Source organism: Rhamphochromis sp. 'chilingali' (assembly GCF_963969265.1).
Source record: "Rhamphochromis sp. 'chilingali' genome assembly, chromosome: 2".
Taxonomy (NCBI): Eukaryota; Metazoa; Chordata; class Actinopteri; order Cichliformes; family Cichlidae; genus Rhamphochromis; species Rhamphochromis sp. 'chilingali'.
The window spans coordinates 1,647,238-1,666,839 of NC_137930.1; the positions used below are offsets into that span (position 1 = coordinate 1,647,238).

The 19,602-nt window shown below is 40.9% G+C and overlaps 1 long non-coding RNA gene across 1 annotated transcript; it reads left to right on the forward strand.

The window, feature by feature from the left end:
* Window positions 1–1,999: 1,999 nt before the first annotated feature.
* LOC308391280 lies at window positions 2,000–15,890 on the forward strand. Its single transcript, XR_013970580.1, has 5 exons — window positions 2,000–2,235; window positions 11,702–11,964; window positions 12,058–12,229; window positions 12,614–12,734; window positions 13,039–15,890. It is a non-coding gene; the product is annotated as an uncharacterized lncRNA (long non-coding RNA).
* The last annotated feature ends 3,712 nt before the right edge of the window (window positions 15,891–19,602 follow it).

Genomic DNA, 19,602 nt, shown 5'->3' on the forward strand with positions numbered 1-19,602 from the left:
ACTTCTTCACAAATAAAATTTTTCTCATTAGAGAAAAAATTACCAGTAATCATCCCACAGATGTAATATTATCTACAGCTACTCTTAGTACCATTGATGTTAAGTTAGACTCTTTTTCTCCAATTGATCTTTCTGAGTTAACTTCAATAATTACTTCCTCCAAACCATCAACGTGTCTTTTAGACCCCATTCCTACAAAACTGATCAAAGAAGTCCTGCCATTAATTAATTCTTCGATCTTAAATATGATCAACCTATCTCTAATGATCGGCTATGTACCACAGGCCTTCAAGCTGGCTGTAGTTACACCTTTACTCAAAAAGCCATCTCTAGACCCAGCAGTCTTAGCTAATTATAGGCCAATCTCCAACCTTCCTTTATATCAAACATCCTTGAAAGAGTAGTTGTCAAACAGCTAACAGATCATCTGCAGAGGTTTATTTGAAGAGTTTCAGTCAGGTTTCAGAGCTCATCACAGCACAGAAACAGCTTTAGTGAAGGTTACAAATGATCTTCTTATGGCCTCTGACAGTGGACTCATCTCTGTGCTTGTCCTGCTAGACCTCAGTGCAGCGTTCGATACTGTCGACCATAATATCCTATTAGAGCGATTAGAACATGCTGTAGGTATTACAGGTACTGCGCTGCAGTGGTTTGTATCATATCTATCTAATAGACTCCAGTTTGTGCATGTAAATGGAGAGTCCTCTTCACACACTGAGGTTAATTATGGAGTTCCACAGGGTTCAGTGCTAGGACCAATTCTGTTTACATTATACATGCTTCCCTTAGGCAGCATCATTAGAAGACATAGCATACATTTACACTGCTATGCAGATGACACCCAGCTCTATCTGTCCATGAAGCCAGATAACACACACCAATGAGTTAAACTGCAGGAATGTCTTAAAGACATAAAGACCTGGATGGCCGCTAACTTTCTGCTTCTTAATTCAGATAAAACTGAGGTTATTGTACTCGGCCCTGAAAAGCTTAGAAATATGGTATCTAATCAGATTCTTACTCTGGATGGCATTACCTTGGCCTCCAGTAACGCTGTGAGGAACCTTGGAGTCATTTTTGACCAGGACATGTCCTTCAACGCACATATTAAACAAATATGTAAGACTGCTTTCTTCCATTTGCGCAACATCTCTAAAGTTAGAAATATCCTGTCTCAGAGTGACGCTGAAAAACTAGTTCATGCATTTATTACTTCCAGGCTGGACGACTGTAATTCATTATTATCAGGATGTCCAAAAAACTCCCTGAAAAGCCTTCAGCTGATCCAAAATGCTGCAGCAAGAGTCCTGACAGGGACTAGAAAGAGAGAGCAGATTTCTCCTGTTTTGGCTTCTCTTCATTGGCTTCCTGTTAAATCCAGAATTGAATTCAAAATCCTGCTCCTCACATACAAGGTCTTAAATAATCAGGCCCCATCTTATCTTAATGACCTTGTAGTACCATATCACCCTATTAGAGCACTTCGCTCTCGCTCTGCAGGCCTACTTGTTGTTCCTAGAGTATTTAAAAGTAGAATGGGAGGCAGAGCCTTCAGTTTTCAGGCCCCTCTTCTGTGGAACCAGCTTCCAGTTTGGATTCAGGAGACAGACACTATCTCTACTTTCAAGATTAGGCTTCAAACTTTCCTTTTTGCTAAAGCATATAGTTAGGGCTGGACCAGGTGACCCTGAATCCTCCCTTAGTTATGCTGCAATAGACTTAGGCTGCCGGGGATTCCCATGATGCATTGAGTTTTTCCTTTCCAGTCACCTTTCTCACTCACTATGTGTTAACAGACCTCTCTGCATTGAATCATATCTGTTATTAATCTCTGTCTCTCTTCCACAGCATGTCTTTATCCTGTCTTCCTTCTCTCACCCCAACCGGTCGCAGCAGATGGCCCCGCCCCTCCCTGAGCCTGGTTCTGCCGGAGGTTTCTTCCTGTTAAAAGGGAGTTTTTCCTTCCCACTGTCGCCAAAGTGCTTGCTCATACACAGCAAAAATGCCAGTGTTGATTTTTCAGTGTTAGTAGATTTCAACAGAGTTCCGAGTTAGTTCAACACTTAATCGAGTTAAAATAACACATCGGGAGTTGATTCCTGAAAAGTGTAAGTGTAGATTTTAGTCGTTACTGCATTTTAACACTGTGGGTGTTAAATTAGACCACACCTTCATTTCCTGTGGAGCTTCGCAATCCAGAATCTTCGGTCGCCATTTTTTCTTGCTGATGCGGTAAGTTTTATTCGGTTAAATATTAAGTTTTAGATTGATGTTAGAACAAGTAACATGATAACTAGTAAAAGAAATAGTATTTATATCAAAATACATCATCTTTAAGTGTCATATTTGAATTTTAACTGTTTTTGTTAAGCTGGGCTACTGCTAGCTAGAACTCTGCAAAGTACCAGTTTCTTTCCTAATATTCATTTAGCATAATCTGGCTATTGGCAGACTGTAATGAATATTACATGTTAATATATTTCACAGTTTTTATTAAATGCCTTTTATTTATTTTCGAATTAAACTGCCAAAGCCTTAGGGTCAGTGGTCTCAAACTCGCGGCCCAGAGGCCACTTGCGGCCCACGTCAGGTGAGGTGAAGAAGTATAATGCAATTTGGCCCTTAAAGTGACTTTTTTTTGTCATTAGCCAAAAATGATTTAATATAAAGGCAATGAGGGCAGAGTGTTACCGGCCCTCATGGGTAGTGTAGTCCGTGCTGCGGGGAGAACGTGTGGAACTGCCCCTCCCGTTGTGTGTTTGAGCGCGAGAGAGGGAGAAAGTAAGAGCTGTTACCGATGAGAAATGGAAGAAGAGAGCATGTAAATATAATAATAACCACTGCCGCCAAAATGAGTGCCTGCTTGTAAGAAAGCTGTTAAGATTCGACTGTACACTGTGTTCGCTGACAGTAAAGCTACAAGCCCGACAACCCAGCGTATTGGCCAGAGGTGTCATTACCACGGTTCAGAGCCGCGGACCTGGCCGAGGTAACAAGAGAGTACACTGAAAAAAAATTGGAGTGACATTTACTTAAAAAAAGCTAGGCAACTTTTTCCACACAGAAAGTGCTTTTAATCTTTACTCGGGCTATTTCTAAGTAATATTTACTTACTAGAACCATCTATTTTTTATGTGAAATACACAAGTAAATTGCACTGGCAATACTCATCTACAGGTTGTAACTTTTACTCAGAATACCATTGCATCCAATTACAAAACCCAAGTGAACATTGCTGATATTTCTTTGTGTTTCTTACTCATCTTTTCTTTGTTATATTCTATGTAATTATTAAGTAATATTTATTATGAATGTACTAGTTAATATTAATCGAATTGAATAAATATTCTTATTATTCTATTAAATAATAAATCAATATTTTCTAAAACAAATATTTGCAGCTTAAGAGACACTTTTATTTCACAGTTGAAATGGCATAGATATATTTAAAATATCTACATAACATTATAACCACAAAAAACATGGCCATAGAACTTCTTGATCGCAAATTTCAAAACAGAGCATATACACATATACAAAAAAACAACAACATGCTATTCAAAAACTCAGTGTGCACTGTCCCCTTTCTTCTAATCAACTTTCAGAACACATACATCAACTCTGTCCATTAACAGTTGCAATCACTACCTTTGCAGACATTCTCAGAACGTTCAGGACAGAAAGAACTTGTATAAAACTGAGCAACATTTGAAATTACTGTCAGAAAACAGACAAAATGCAAACAAATTAATTGTGCTGGACAAAAGCACAAATAACACTGGAACACTCACACTAAAAGTTTCTTGTGGAGAGACTGGACCTTTGGTGACATTTTAAGGATGTCAAGCTCAAGAAACAGCTTCTGAAATACCTCAAACGTATATTTCAGTTTCAGTGGGTAACTTAAGTTGACAGCATAGATGACACCCATGAGCAGGAGGCAAGCGTTTGTCACACTTCCGCAGTCCTCCAGAATTTCTGTCCCCTCAATGATGACCGACACGTTCACAGGATCTTGGTTTTCCTGTGCCACATTGGGATGGATTACGATGATCTTCATCATGTGATTACTGCAGTCCTCTTTCAATGCTTCTTGGCTGACGTCCTCCTGTGAAAACAAACAAACCACAATTAGAAATAACTAGAATAGATTCCAAGTAAAAGAAAAGGTTAAGAGAAAAAAAATGTAAAAATAAAAAAGAGGTATACTCAATTTAGTATACTCAAATCAAACAATATTCATATGGCACTTTTCATACGTAAAGTTACAGAACGTGCTTCACAGAGGCTGACCCTGAGACAAAGAAAATCACTTTTGGGGGCCATCCAGCCTGGAGCTGTCCATGGGACGGCACGCGTGTTGGTAGACCAGAACCATTAAATCATTAAAATAGGTTATAAAGGTATAATCAAATTAAATACTCTTTTGCTCATAAAATAAAGTTAATAAGTGATCGTTAAATAGTCAGAAAAAAACCAGACAAAAGGCAAGTTAAAGTTTAAGGCAGATAAGATAAAGATTAAATATGATTTAAAAAATAAAGGGTAAGAGCATAAAGATTTAAGAAATTAGTTAAAAGCCTGATTGAAAATATTAATCTTGAGTCTTTTTTAAAAAACATCACGAGTGTAGAGAATCTTTGACCTTCAATATATCATCACAAGTGAAGACCAGATTATAAGGTTAGACAATTTTAATACAGTCATTATGATCATCAGATACCTGATGGTCTTTGATCAGCTCCTCTCCACTCTCTCCAAGATACTCAACTAAGCAACGAATGATAATGTCCCTTCTGCCATCGACATGATGCTATTAAACCCAAAAAGAAAATTTATTGCAGAAAATACACAACATAACATATGTAACATACATACATAACAGCACATACAGATGTAAACAGAAAGTTACCCATGGAGAATGTAAGCCTGCAGCTACATTCTAACGTTGTGAAGTGTACAACTTAACATGAATTTCTCAACGATGTGTGTTAAGACAAGAGTCCAGTGCATGTCATAATCTGTGGGTCCAGAAACTGTCTCTGCCCAGTGAGGAAAGTTTTCTGCCTCATCACTGGACATGCAAATGAATTTTTTGCAACATATCAGTACCTCCTATCACAATATTAACCAGTCAAGGACAGGAATTCCCACACACAAGAGTAATATTTTGGGAAATAATTGTATTGGAGTCTATGGGCAGCAGGAAGGGATCTCGCTGCACTCAGAGGGTCACTTTGAAAATTCTGTAAATTTCTCTGCTTTTGAGCGCATATTAAGGGAGAGATGACAGGTTTGTATACACTTGTAGAGACAATCATGTGCATAAATTGTTAATTGTGGCCACAGTGTCAGGATCAGGAGAACAGTTTCAGCCAACACAGACACTGATCAGAATAAAGGACAAGTTCAGTATTTTACACTTAAAGCCCTGTTTTCAGTTTATGATGAAATCGAACGATTTTGATTGAAATTTGGACACATGCTGCTGGCCCGAGCTTTTTTGGTTTCTGTGGTAGCACATCCCCACCTCCACAATGGCTTCATAGGTGCACTGGAACAATCCTTCCTAAAATGCATAAAACTGTCGTTTACAAAGACGTGAAACTCACCGAGTGGTCAGAAGTGTTCACTGATATGTTCACACAAAAATCGCTGCAAAAGATACTTTCCAACTGGTTTTTATTGTAGTTTTTGTCCAACTCCATTGACTTGTATTAGATGTGCTGTGATGTACGGTATTAGTCCGCCGCTATTCCATTCTATTATTCAAGCTCTCGGCGGAAGAATGTACAGGTGTAAGGCGTTTGAAAAAATAGGTCCAGTTTTACAACAAATGGTAAAACACCTGTTGGAAAGCATTTTTGCAACGATTTGTGTGTGAACATATCAGTGAACACCCCTGACCACTCGGTGAGTTTCACGTCTTTGTATGAAGCCATTGTGGAGGTGGGGGTGTGCTACCACAGAAACCAAAAAAGCTCCGGCCAGCAGCATGTGTCCAAATTTCAATCAAAATCGTTCGATTTCATCATAAACAATCTGAAAACAAAGCTTTAAGTTTAAAATAACAAACTTGTCAACTTGTCCTTTAAATAAGAGTGATACATTCTCAGTGTGTATGACCTCATCTTTTCCATTAGATTATGTAATTAAAATAATTTAAAATTTTACCTTATTGAGTGAGTCCAACATTGGTTTTATTTTGGTCCCTGCAGTCCCGCCCTTCCTTCGAAATATCTCCAGGAGTTTGGTGGTGTACCTGTCCAATCTGGACAAAAACGTTCGCTCCAGATGAATTGTGGTTATTCGCTTAAACTCTTCTTTGATCTGAAATGAGAGATAAAACACAAAATCATGTCAAAGATGACTCATGAGATCTCACATACACTTAGTTGCTGCATGAACAAGAACTGGATTTACCTGATTTTCACAGAACAGAGAAGGCCACCTCTCTAAGAGGTCTTGGATTGCGGGGCAATCCTTGACAACCTCTTTTCTTCTCATAGCGAAAGACTTCTCCATTTTCTCATTAATTGCCCTCTCATTGTTCTTCTTCTTCATTTCCTTCAGCAAATCTAGTCTATCCATCTCTAAGGTTTCCTCAGTCTCACCGAATGGCAGTGGTGGCAGATAGTTGACTTCAGCTTTTTTGGCCCTTTTAAAGCCTTTAAGTGAACCCTCTTCACTGGAGCATCGTCTCTTCAGTGTGTTCACCTCGAGCTCTGGAATGGCTAATTGGCGACCTCTTAACTTTGCCCTGTAGTTGCCCATTTTATACTTTATCCTCTGTTGCCAACCATATAGGCCATTAAAAGAACCTGGCTCTTTGAGGCATGGGTATTTTGCTACCAAGGCTTCAGCAACAGCTAAAATCTGGACACCAGTTGGATATGCTGTGAAGCCAAATATAGTCTCTGCAAGCTTCTCAAGAATGCTACTAGTTACGCTTGGGTTGTTCAAAAGTGTGCCATCATTTTCATAAGCTTGCTTTCCTGCTTCCAGTGCAAGGTCTATATCATAAGAGAAGTCTGGTATTTCAAACTTAAATGGCCATGGCTTAGACCTGTAGGATGGTCCACTCTCATCTGGGGAGGACAACAGGATTGTGTCGCATACAGATGAGGAGGAGCTTGCTTCTGTAGATAGTGGAACTGGAGATTCGACTTCTGACATGTCCACAGTAGTGAGACTTAAGATTACTGGTTCAGTTTTTACTACTTTGAGGTTAGCTTTATCTTGTACTTCCTCAATCGAGGTCAAAGTGAAGAACTGACCATCGAAATCCATGTCCTGGTACATAACAGTGAATGGTCCTGTAATATCAAATGTCTCTCGAAGAACATCATTGAGGTCCTGAAGTGTGCTTGGGATGCCTGCAGGTAAAAGTAGTTTGTGGACATCATCCTCCCCAAAAATTATCCGCAGTTTCGCTGAGGGTGCCATATCAACAGGAAGAAGCTGCAACAACAGAAGAGAAATACAGACATTTATTCACAAGCTTCTCTCCTCACATTTCAAAAAGATAGGCAAATGTGGTGCTTTAAAGTTGTCAGGCGTCTTCCTGCAAGGGTGTATGAAGCCAAAGGATAAAAATCTTTAAGCTCTCTTTGCTCAAGTAACTGCACACTCCCTGTGTTCTCCAGCTCATAACTCCTCAGGTGTTCATTGTACCATGTATTTTGTTGTCTCACGAAAAAAGTCAGTTTGTTACAAATCACCATTATCTGTAACACTTCAGAAAAGTCAGGCAGTCCTGCAGTGGAACCACAACACAACAACATTCCCACTGCATAGTTGGTGCCTAAACTGCACACATTATTGGCAACATGCACAGCTGTAACAGCAGGGAATCTGCATTTCACCAGGTCTTTTAGATCATCCTTAAGCACATCTAAAGAGACCTCTGTTGTTTTTGTGACCGCAAGTGATGGTTTGACAGAATGTGATTGATGATATGCAACCATGAGCTGGTGCTTATTTGCAAGAGACAGCAAAATATTCCTGAAACAACCAGTGTGTCTTACCACCTTCTTGAAAAAGCTGTGTTTGGCCTCGAATCTCATTGTCCAGAGGGCAGCTAGGGGGCCAAATTCCCGAATGAGCTGAGGATAGTGCTCAAGGAAATGGTGCTTGGGAATGAGCTTATGTTGGGGGAAAACATCAAGGAATCTGCTTCGGTGTTCTGAAATGATGCTGTCAAGATAGCAAATGCTTTCTTCAGTATGGGCTCGAGACATGACAAGGTCCACAATGTCTTTCAGTGTCATCAGCATCTGCCATACAGGCTCTTGTTGGGGTACTTTTAAACCTATAATCAGAGGCAAAAGACGTAATAAGCACCAATTTTCATGTGCGTTGCCCCCTACTGATTTTCGAGTCGAAAAGTTAGCAGGAATGAGATGAGGGCGATTTGTTTTATCACTCCACTTGTATGGGAAATTGGAAATGGCATCATTCAGTTCCATGAGAGAAAAATATTTTTTCTTGATCAAGTTATCAAATGCCAAAGCCAGTTCCACTGGAACAATACCCTCCAGCAGATCATGTAAAACATCTGGAGGGTAACCAGATGTAACATGAAAATGCTCAAGTTTTTCTGACAATGCACACTGTTTTTTTACACCATAACAATGAGGGTGATCTGGACTAGACACAGCTGTCTGTACATGCAGTGTATGTTGATCTTTGGTTCTTTGATGAAAAGACCCAGATCTCACTTCATTGGACTGAAACTTGGATCGCTCCCCAACACAAAACCGGCAGATGTATGACCCTGCAAAGCTTTCGACAAATCCTGCCACAGAGTGCGCCCCCAAATTATCTGCCACCACACTGACCACAGTCCCTTTAATGGCTTTCCCTAACGCTGGAACAAAAAGACCATCTTTCTCCAAGCTTTGGATATCTGTTAACAGTGGCTCTAAAACTCGCTGGAATCCAAACTGCTTGGTGTCTTCAGCCTTACACAGAATTGCAAGGTAGATTGATGTCAATGTGGAACGTAATTGCACCGGAATGTTTCCCAACACCCAATAGACAGCTGTGACTTTGTGCTTTTTTCGAGATGTCCCAAGAGGATTACATACCTCAAAGTCATCAATGTACAGGATGAGACTCACTCTGTTCTCCTCTACAGAGAAAAACTTGTTGTTTTGATAGTGAGATCCATCACGAAATGTCTGGTACTTAAAGTCATTTTCAGTTTTTTTTTCACCTTCAAATGTGTTTTCTTGAAAAGACTTACTTAGGACCTGCACCAAGGAGGGCAATATTGGGACATACTGGAAGGTTTTGCCCTTTTTTTTTATCAAGTATGTGTTCTTCTGGTTCAACAACTGAAAAATGCTTCTTCATAAATTCTCTTCTCTTGTAATAAGTTGTGAAAGGGCCACCTGTCCCCAAGGCAGTACTTATAGGGTGTGTCTCACAAAGATTTTTCACTAAATCTGAGATAATGGCTGGATCCAGATCACAGTTATGGCTTTTCAAGGTGGACACCACCACATCTCTTAAAAGTGGACCAGATGCAGAGGTGGATATAAACTGAAGCTCATCTACTATTTCATCAATGCATTTGTTTGGGACATTGAACATGCTTTCTAACTTTAAAAATAGATGGCCAAATTTCTCTTTTATATCTTGAGACAACTCCTGTGGTTCCCCATCCCAAAGCTCTAAGCTCTCTTCCACATAGGTCTCATCCTGAGCAAACATGGGTTCATTAGGTTTGCTTTTTAATACTTCAGTTTTAAAATCCTCAAGGGTGTGTGACTGGTGTTTTCTGTGTCTATGTGTAGCAAAGGTGGAATAAATATTTGTACTGAAGTTGCAGTCTTTGAAGACACATGCAACTACTTCAAACTTCCTTAAGTGGTTGTTAAGATGCTCAAAATACTGCTTCTCTGAATTAAAAAAAACAGAGCAGCAAAGTAGACAAGTAAATGAAAGAGGTCCACTTTGTGTGACCATCTTCACATGGTGTCGAGACAAATGGGTCTTAAGGGCATTAAATGTTTTAAACGAGCAAGGGCAATCAGTGTGAAGACAAGGGACTGACTGGCTGCGACCACCATTTCCATGCTTTAGTCTGTAGTGTTTTAACAATCCCAACCTCTTCTCTGACTCAAAGCTACATATCTTACACATCCATCTCATGTTGTGGCACCTTAAACAGACAAATTATGTGACAAGTTAAACCTAATCGTTACTAATTTGATCTTACCTTGTGGAGTTCAAATTAGCAGTCAGAAGGTCCTATGTTCTGTAAAAAAAAAAGAAAAAAGGAAAAAAAAAAGAAAAAAGGTTATCTATATGCTTTTCAACTAATTTCTACTAACTCAAGGATGCACACTGATATTATTATTATTTTTTTTACATATGTTAGTTCGGTGGCAAATTTAAAACAGGTCAATATGAAGACTTGAGTGAAATCGAGTGCGTATATCGTTTTTTGTTTTGTTATTTTTCAAAATACACCTCATGGCAGCTGTGCAGCAATTATTTTAAACTGGACCGTGGTCGTTTTATTCACAAAGACGTTAGTTAAGGCAGCAGGCGTGTGTTGTTTAGGTGGCCATCTAAGCTGTAAAGTGCTGTGGGAAATTCTGGACATACCTCCTGCCAGGAAAGTTAGTCAGCAAGTCTAGCAGGAAAATACACTATTTGCTAGCGCAGCTTCTTTCAGTGCGGAGAAACTGACTTAAGTAGGTGAGCCAACAGGAACGTACAAAGTTTGTTCCGCTTAAAACTTACATTCATGGTTCTACTTCTTCCCGTTTCCGTCAAGTCTGCCAACCGTCGAAATGTGGACCATGGTATGTCTGAAGAAAGACCGCTCAAATGTGGGGAGGGGCTTTGACGTCATGCTCCGAATGCAGAGAAGGTGGCCATATTCACTGATGTCACTCCATTACATTTTACTTGGAAATATCAACTAATTAAGCCAATGAATTGGTTTAGTGAATATTACTTGGATCGAATGATTCAATTTACATACAAAACTGAGGACACATAATTACAAACAATCCTCAAGTAATGCACTACAAGAAAAACTGCTATTTTAAAGTAATAGCACTGAATTTGTAATTTTTTGTAAAATTTATATAGCTAATTGAAATAATAATTACAGGGCCAAAAAAACATTTTTTTCAGTGTACAAACATGTGGAGGGATTGGCTTTGTTAGTTCAGTGAGAGTCAAAAACTAATGTGTACACTTATTTCTGCATTTTTATTTTGTTAAATATGAATAAAATTACAGCAGAAGTGCTGCAAAGTGTCTGACCAGAAAGAGAGGACCATTGTGTTAATTTGGTAGTTCAATTAAAGGCATCGGTTAGTTAAGAGGGAGAGGGGGGGATGCGTTCATATTTGCAGTTTTGTCTTGTTATACAATATTTGAAATTTAAAAACGAACAAACCAAACGCTACATTGTCAGGAATATTTGTGGGGAGGGTTTTTATCGCTTAAAATATATAAAAAATAATAAAATAGAAATATGGTTCCTACTAACCCCTGTGATAGTTGAGAGAATACTGTATTGCAGTCATGTTACACAGCTTGTACTACTTAAAAAATGGATCAAGGATGTTTTTCTTAACAAAATTAATTTTAACTCAGTCTAAAGGGACTAGACATGCTAGATATTTTGCAAAGAAATGGTGTTATATGCTGGACCTTATTTTACTCTTGGCAGGTGGTGATATGCTGGTTCCCGAGAAGAGATGAACTAATCAAAGTCAGCTTTTCAAGACAGCCCCAAGACTCTTCGCAACTTGTGTTCAAATGTGAGGCCGTTGTCAGGTGATAAATGCAAGGAAGAGGCACTCAACTGACATGAAACATGTCAAAGACAACATGAAGGTGACATTTCAACATAGGCAAAAAGTGGTTCAAGAACCTGCCATAGCTTCTACTGTCCTGGACCTTTTCCCAAGATTTCTGGATACACCTGGCTTGGTAAGGCATAAAATAATTTAATGACTGCTTTGTGGTTCCTTTGTTTGTTTTCTTGTTAATGTGTTGTTTCTGTTGTTACACTTTGTGTTTAAGATTGACCAAGACTTCACAATGCTGTTTTTTGGGGAGGAAGTGTCTGGTAAGTTCCTTGCAAAGTGGCCAACATTCTTCAAGCCAAGGATCATCAAAGATTGCAAAAATCTGTCCCAGAGTACAGAATTGGATGAGCTGCTCATTTCTGCACAGCGTTACTCTAACGAGGCTGGTAAGTGTAAGTTGGAAATGGTAGATTTTGCATGCCTTTACAGCATTTGCTTAATTCCCACAACACAATATATCACTCATTTCTGTATGGTATGAAAACAAGCTTACAAACATGTTAAACCTGAAATGACATTTAATGTAGTTTGAACACAAAAAAAGTTACATAATCTTACTATTGTTATGACTCGATATCTACTTCACTTGGTGGCCAGAAGATTTTAAGTCTCTAGAAATGAATTTTTATACCAAGGCGCTGGAAAACTGCCTTATTAGAAAAATTATCAGGTGTCTAAAATGTCATCATGGTATTACATAACGTGGAAAAATGACTGCTGTGGTCCTTTAAATGACAGTAATTGTGATGATCTTAATTTCTATTCTGTAGTTTGGGACTGCGAGGCGGCTGCCATCTTTTGCTGCTTCACTTCACTCCAACATCTAAGGGAAGGACGTCTTCAAAGATTAGCACATCAGATGCTGCTCACCACCTAATGAAATTCATCAAGGTATGCTTTTTAGAATTGTATATTTCTCTTTTGATGAGAACAGATGCAAATTATCAACGGCTGATATTTTAAGATGGCAAGGTGATCCAACCTGCAGCAGATGTATCTATCCCAGACAAGCTTGGTGTTGCAGGACTGACATGTCATTGTTTCTATTAAAACTAAATGTACACATTGAAACAAAAATAATTGTGCGCGCGGAGTGAAACATTTTAATATTGTCATAATTTCAAACAGCAATGCCTCAACATCAGATTATCAATTTTGTTTAATGTGAATCACTTGGTTTCTTTCTCTCCCTCAGGTGGGAGGTAGCACAGAGGCTTTTCTTAAGGCTGGCCCCACTCAGCCATTCGTCCTGTGGGTTGGAGAAAGAAAGAACATCATCCAAAGTTTCTACCCAAAGTTTCTACATTGTCCTAGATCAAAAGGTCATTCCCTGTGTGACACAGATGGGAGATGCAGGTTTTGACAAGGCAAAACTTTTCAAGGCACATTTTTTAATTTGCTGTGTCCTTTGATAAGGCATTGGACAACTTCTACACATTCATCCAGACCATCAAGTGTATGGCATTGATGTTGGCAGCGTGAAGGACAGTCCTCGGGTCAATGAAACAAGAGGAAGTCTTCACTGTACGGTTTAAAGATATCCACTATTCAGCACTTTGACTGGAAATGTTCATCTGTTACATTTGCAAGATACACCACACAAGTTGCTCAGTGTTATTTAGACATTTGAAGTTCCAGCATGGTTTGTACCCAGGAAAGTTTTTACGTTTGACCTGTGGAGAGCCTGGATGTTCATTTATCTTTCACACGTACTCTGGTTACAAGCGGCACTTATTCCGAGCACATGGAGACTGCGTTCACTCTGAGGTCATCAACAATTTTGAGCCTGTACCTAACGATGGAACCTCTGTTTCACAGCCTGTAAATGTGGCTCATCCCATGACAATAACTACACCGGTTCCAGTTGAAAAAAGGCAAATACTGAACATGTGCAGCTCTGTTATTGCTCAAGTACAATCATCAGGAGTTCCTGAAAGTACTGTACAGTGTTTAGTTGGTTCATTGGAGGAACTGGTTAATGACATCCATGCACATGCAAAACAATCTGTTGTCGACTGTTTGTCAACTGATACATCAAGAGAAACCTTAGAAAAAGTTGAGGATTGCTTTGATCAGCTTGAAAATCCATTTTCATGTCTTAACACAGAATCTAAAAGGATAAGATATTTTGAGCAAAAATGGAAAATAGTTGAACCCATAGAGCATGTTCTTGGTGTGCGTTTTGATGTACGCAAAGATAGAACAACAGGGACATACAGGCAAGTTCCTGTCAATGATAAATTCATGTACGTTCCTATCATGGGATCCCTTTCATCTATGTTTCGAAACAGTGAACTTTGTAGCAGTTTCCAGAAAAAAAAACTAAACATGGAGGGATTGTACAGAGATTTAAATGACGGCTCCTACTTCAAAAATCACAGTTTATTCTCACAACAAGAACATGCTCTCCAGATCCAGCTCTACTATGACGATTTTGAAACTGCTAATCCTTTAGGCTCAAAAAAGGGGGTGCACAAACTTGGTTGTATTTATTTTGTTTTGAGAAATTTGCCACCAGAGTTAAATTCTGTGGTGATGAACATTCATCTTGTAGCCCTTTTTCATTCAGAAGACTTAAAAAAATATGGGTTTGATCCTATCCTAAAGCCACTTGTTGATGATCTAAAGATTTTAGAGACTGAAGGAATGCAAGTGCCCTTTTCAGCCACACCTGTGAGAGGTTCGCTTTTTCAGATTACAGGTGACAACTTGGCTTTACATAGCATTTTTGGTTTTGTTGAATCATTTAGTGCAAACTATTGTTGTAGATTTTGTTTAACTGATAAGACAGAGTTGCAGTCAGTTTTTAGTGAAGATCATGTAGGCTTAACACTGCGTTCCAAAGAACTTCATTACAAACACTGTGGTGCCATTCAACAAAATCCTGCTTTGGCCTCAACATTTGGTGTAAAAAGAAATTGTTTACTCAATTCACTTCGGCTGTTCCATATTTCAGACAACTATGCTGTAGACATAATGCATGATCTACTAGAGGGAGTGGTGCAGTATGAGTTAAAGCTTGTGTTTCAGTACTTGATTAAGACCTCTTTGATATCCTTGAATTCATTGTCACAGAGAATTATAAGCTTTAACTACGGATATGCACAGAGAAGGAACAGGCCAGGTGGGCTAAAACTGGATGACAACAGCAAAGATCTTGGGCTTAATGCTGTGCAGTCATGGTGTCTTTTGCGGAATAGCCCATTGATTTTTGGAGATATCGTTTGCAGAAATGATGGACATTGGAACTTGCTACTTTTGTTAGTTCAAATTGTGAACATTGTTTTTTCACCCATTATAACTCATGGCATGACTTGCTATTTGAAACATCTGATTGCCGATCATCACAAGGCTTTCAAATCTCTCTTTCCAGAACGGAATTTGATTCCAAAGCACCACCTAATGATCCATTACCCACGCTGCATTAGAAAAATTGGGCCACTCATACATATGTGGTGCATGAGATTTGAAGCAAAGCACAAGTTCTTCAAAAGATCTGTAAAGAACTTTAAAAATATCACAAAAACACTAGTAAAAAAACATCAGAATCAATTAGCCTTTCATTTTGAAAATTTTTATTTTAAAAGATTACAGTTCGGCCCCATTAATGAAGTCTTGGCCAGCAGCTTAAAAGGCAGTGAAGCACTGAATAAAATGTTTGATGTTTCTTCTATTGTTTCTACAACTTCCTGGGTCAAAAGTTATGGTACAGAATATCAAGTTGGGATGTATGTTTGTTCTGGTGTTGAAAATGAGATGCCTTTGTTCAGTAAGATTGTCAGTATAATTGTTAGCGATTTCAATACTTATCTTCTAACTTGTAAGGTCTCAACAGTATATTTCAATGATCACTTAAATGCATTTGTTATTGAGGATGGATTAGATGTCTTTGCACTGATCTCTGTAGATGATCTGGTGTACTATAGACCTTATGATAGGCAATTTTCAAATGGCACTGATGACAAAATGTACATTGTCCCATACTGTAATTTTGTATGACTTGTTTACTTGTGGTGTATCTGAATACAAAGTATTTTGGAACGTTAATGTCTTGTATTTCTTTGTAATGGGTGGATGTTGGGGGTTAATTGTAGCAGTAGAGATATCAGAGATTAATGGGAGTTTATTGTAATCTGGTGGTATTAATGATTTGACTGACACTAGTGTTAGTGTTAGAAAATTAACACTATTCAGAGTTGAATTTTTTAACACCAGGGCTAGTGTAAAGTACCACCAACACTATTCGGTGTTAATTTTTAACACTTAACACCAGTGTAGAATATTTTTGACACTGGTCAGTGTTACTCAGTGTTATTTTAACTCTGTGCAGTGTTAAAATAACACTAGCTCGTTGTTAAAAATATAACACTTTGAAAAGTGTTAATTTAACACTCAAAAGAGTGGACACATATAGACACTTTTCTAGTGTTAAATTTAACACTCACAGTGTCAATTTAACACTGGCGATTTTGCTGTGTAGGGGGTCATATGATTGTTGGGTTTTTCTCTGTATCTATGAAGCGCCTTGAGGCGACTTTTGTTGTGATTTGGCGCTATATAAATAAAATTGAATTGAATTGAATTGAATTGAATTAAACTCTGAATCTACAGTCAGTACTTCAGCCTGACTGCTTTTACTCAGAAACATCACTAAAAACTGCACAATCCATGAAAAAGTATGTATGTGGCGGCGCGGCAGTAGCACGCAGCGGCCACTCCGGAGCCAAAGTGGTGCTGCATTGTTTATTGTTTACGTTTTTGTGTGTAGCGTGTTTATTTTGCACTATGTATGGATATCGTCGCAACTGGTGTCGGTGTCCGTGCATACAACAGCCAGACACTTTTCAACCTAAATAACCCGGTTGACGACATCCAGGATGGGCTGCGGGAAACACTGCGTGAACTCGGCTTGCTCCGCGAACCAGGCCTCGAAGCCCCGGCCGGCGTTGCCTGATGCCGGCGGCCAGAGGTGGGGACATCGGAAGCGGTGCGCGAGGAAGCGGAAGCGCGGCAAGCGGGCGGGAGTCTGTGCTAGGCTAAAAACAAACCCTAGCCAGCCGGCTCTACCGTCCATCATCTTATCCAACGTCTGCTCCCTGGATAATAAACTAGATTACATCCGACTCCAGCAGGCTACACAACGTGAGGTTAGAGACTTCTGTGTCTTTGTTTTCACGGAAACATGGCTCAGCGACAGAGTACCGGACGCCGCTATTCAGCTAAACGGGCTGGCCTCGTTTCGCGCCGACAGAAATGCAGCTCTGTGCGGTAAGACTCGCGGTGGCGGCTTGTGTGTTTACATCAACGAGAAATGGTGCAAGAACTCTGTGCTAGTTTCTAGTTATTGCTCATCGCTGGTGGAGTTTGTGACTGTTAGATGCAGACCTTTTTATTTACCACGGGAATTCACCACTGTTTTCATTATCGGAGTGTACATTCCACCTAGCGCTAATGCTAAGGAAGCGCTAGGGGAACTGTATACAAAGATCAGTGAACTGCAAAATACACACCCGGATGGACTGTTTATTGTTGCTGGAGATTTCAACCATGCAAATCTCAAGTCAGTGCTTCCTAGATTCCATCAGTATGTGGACTTTGCAACGAGAGGGGAAAACACGCTGGATCTTGTTTACACAAACATCCCCGGCGCATATCGGGCAGAGCCCCGCCCCCACCTCGGCTACTCAGACCACATCTCTGTTATGCTAATTCCAGCATACAGACCACTCGTCAGGCGATCAAAACCGGTTCTGAAGCAGGTGAAAACCTGGCCAGCAGGAGCCATCTCTGCTCTTCAGGACTGCTTCGAGAGCACTGACTGGAACATGTTTGGGGAGGCTGCAACTTCCGGCGACTTCACTGACTTGGAGGAGTACACGTCATCAGTGTCCAGCTACATCAACAAGTGCACCGATGACAGGTGCACTGTCTCCAAGATCATCATCTCACGACCCAACCAGAAACCGTGGATTACTGCGGAAGTGCGTGCACTTCTAAGGACCCGAGACTCTGCCTTCAAAGAGGGAGATAAGGTGGCGCTTAGAAGAGCGAGGGCTGAACTTTCTCGGGCCATCAGAGAGGCGAAGCTCGCACACGCCCAGAGAATCCACAACCACTTCAAGGACAGCGGCGACACACGGCGCATGTGGCAGGGCTTACAAGCCATCACTAACTACAGGACGACATCACCTGCCTGTGACAGTGACGGCTCCCTCCCAGATGCGCTGAACAACTTCTACGCTCGGTTCGACAGGCAGAACGACGTGGCGGCGAGGAAGACCACCCCTCCTCCGAACGACCAGTTCCTGTGTCTCACTACAGCTGAGGTGAGGAAAACTCTACGCAGAGTCAACCCACGTAAAGCTGCTGGACCAGACAACATCCCAGGCAGAGTGCTCAGAGAATGTGCTGATCAGCTGGCAAATGTTCTCACCGACATCTTCAACATCTCTCTGAGCGCTGCCGTCGTTCTCACGTGCCTCAAGGCCACCACCATCGTCCCCGTGCCCAAGAAGTCTTCTGTGTCCTGTCTCAATGACTACCGCCCTATCGCACTTACACCCACCATCATGAAGTGCTTCGAACGGCTCGTCATGAGACACATCAAGACCCTGCTGCCCCCCTCACTGGACCCACTGCAATTTGCATACTGCCATAACCGCTCAACGGACGACGCCATCTCCACTGCACTCCATCTTTCCATGACACACTTGGACAAGAAGGACTCACACGTTCAAATGCTGTACATAGATTTCAGCTCAGCATTCAACACGATCATCCCCAATCAACTGATCGGAAAGCTGAGCCTGTTGGGCCTGAACACCTCCCTCTGCAACTGGATCCTGGACTTTCTGACCGGAAGGCCTCAGTCAGTACGGATCGGGAACTGCACCTCCAGCACCACCACACTGAGCACTGGGGCCCCACAAGGCTGTGTGCTCGGTCCTCTGCTGTTCACACTGCTGACTCATGACTGTGTAGCAACACACAGTTCAAATCACATCATTAAGTTCGCTGATGACACGACCGTGGTGGGTCTCATTAGCAAGAACGACGAGTCAGCGTACAGAGAGGAAGTGCAGAGACTAACGGACTGGTGTAAGGACAACAACCTGTCTCTGAATGTTGACAAGACAAAAGAGATGGTTGTTGACTTTAGGAGGACACGAGGCGACCACTCACCGCTGAGCATCAACGGCTCCTCTGTGGAGATCGTCGACAGCACCAAATTCCTGGGCATCCACCTGGAAAAGGACCTCGGCTGGTCCCTCAACACCAGCTCCCTGCACAAGAAAGCCCAACAGCGTCTCTTCTTTCTGAGAAGACTGAGAAAGGCCCGGCTTCCACCACCGATCCTGACCACCTTCTATAGAGGAACTATTGAGAGCATCCTGAGCGGCTGCATCACTGTCTGGTTTGGGAACTGTGCCATATCAGACCGCAAGACCCTACAGCGGATAGTGGGAACAGCAGAGAAGATCATCGGGGTCTCTCTACCCTCTATTGAGGACATCTACACCACACGCTGCATTCGCAAAGCCACCAGCATTGTGGCTGATCGGACACACCCCTCTCACACACTCTTTACACTCCTGCCATCTGGAAAAAGGTACCGAAGCATTCGGGCACGCACATCCAGACTGTGCAACAGCTTTTTTCCACAAGCCATCCGTCTCCTCAGCAAAAAGGGACTGACTGATAAACACACACACACACACACACACTAACATTATCACTCAGCTTAACTCAAATACCTCAA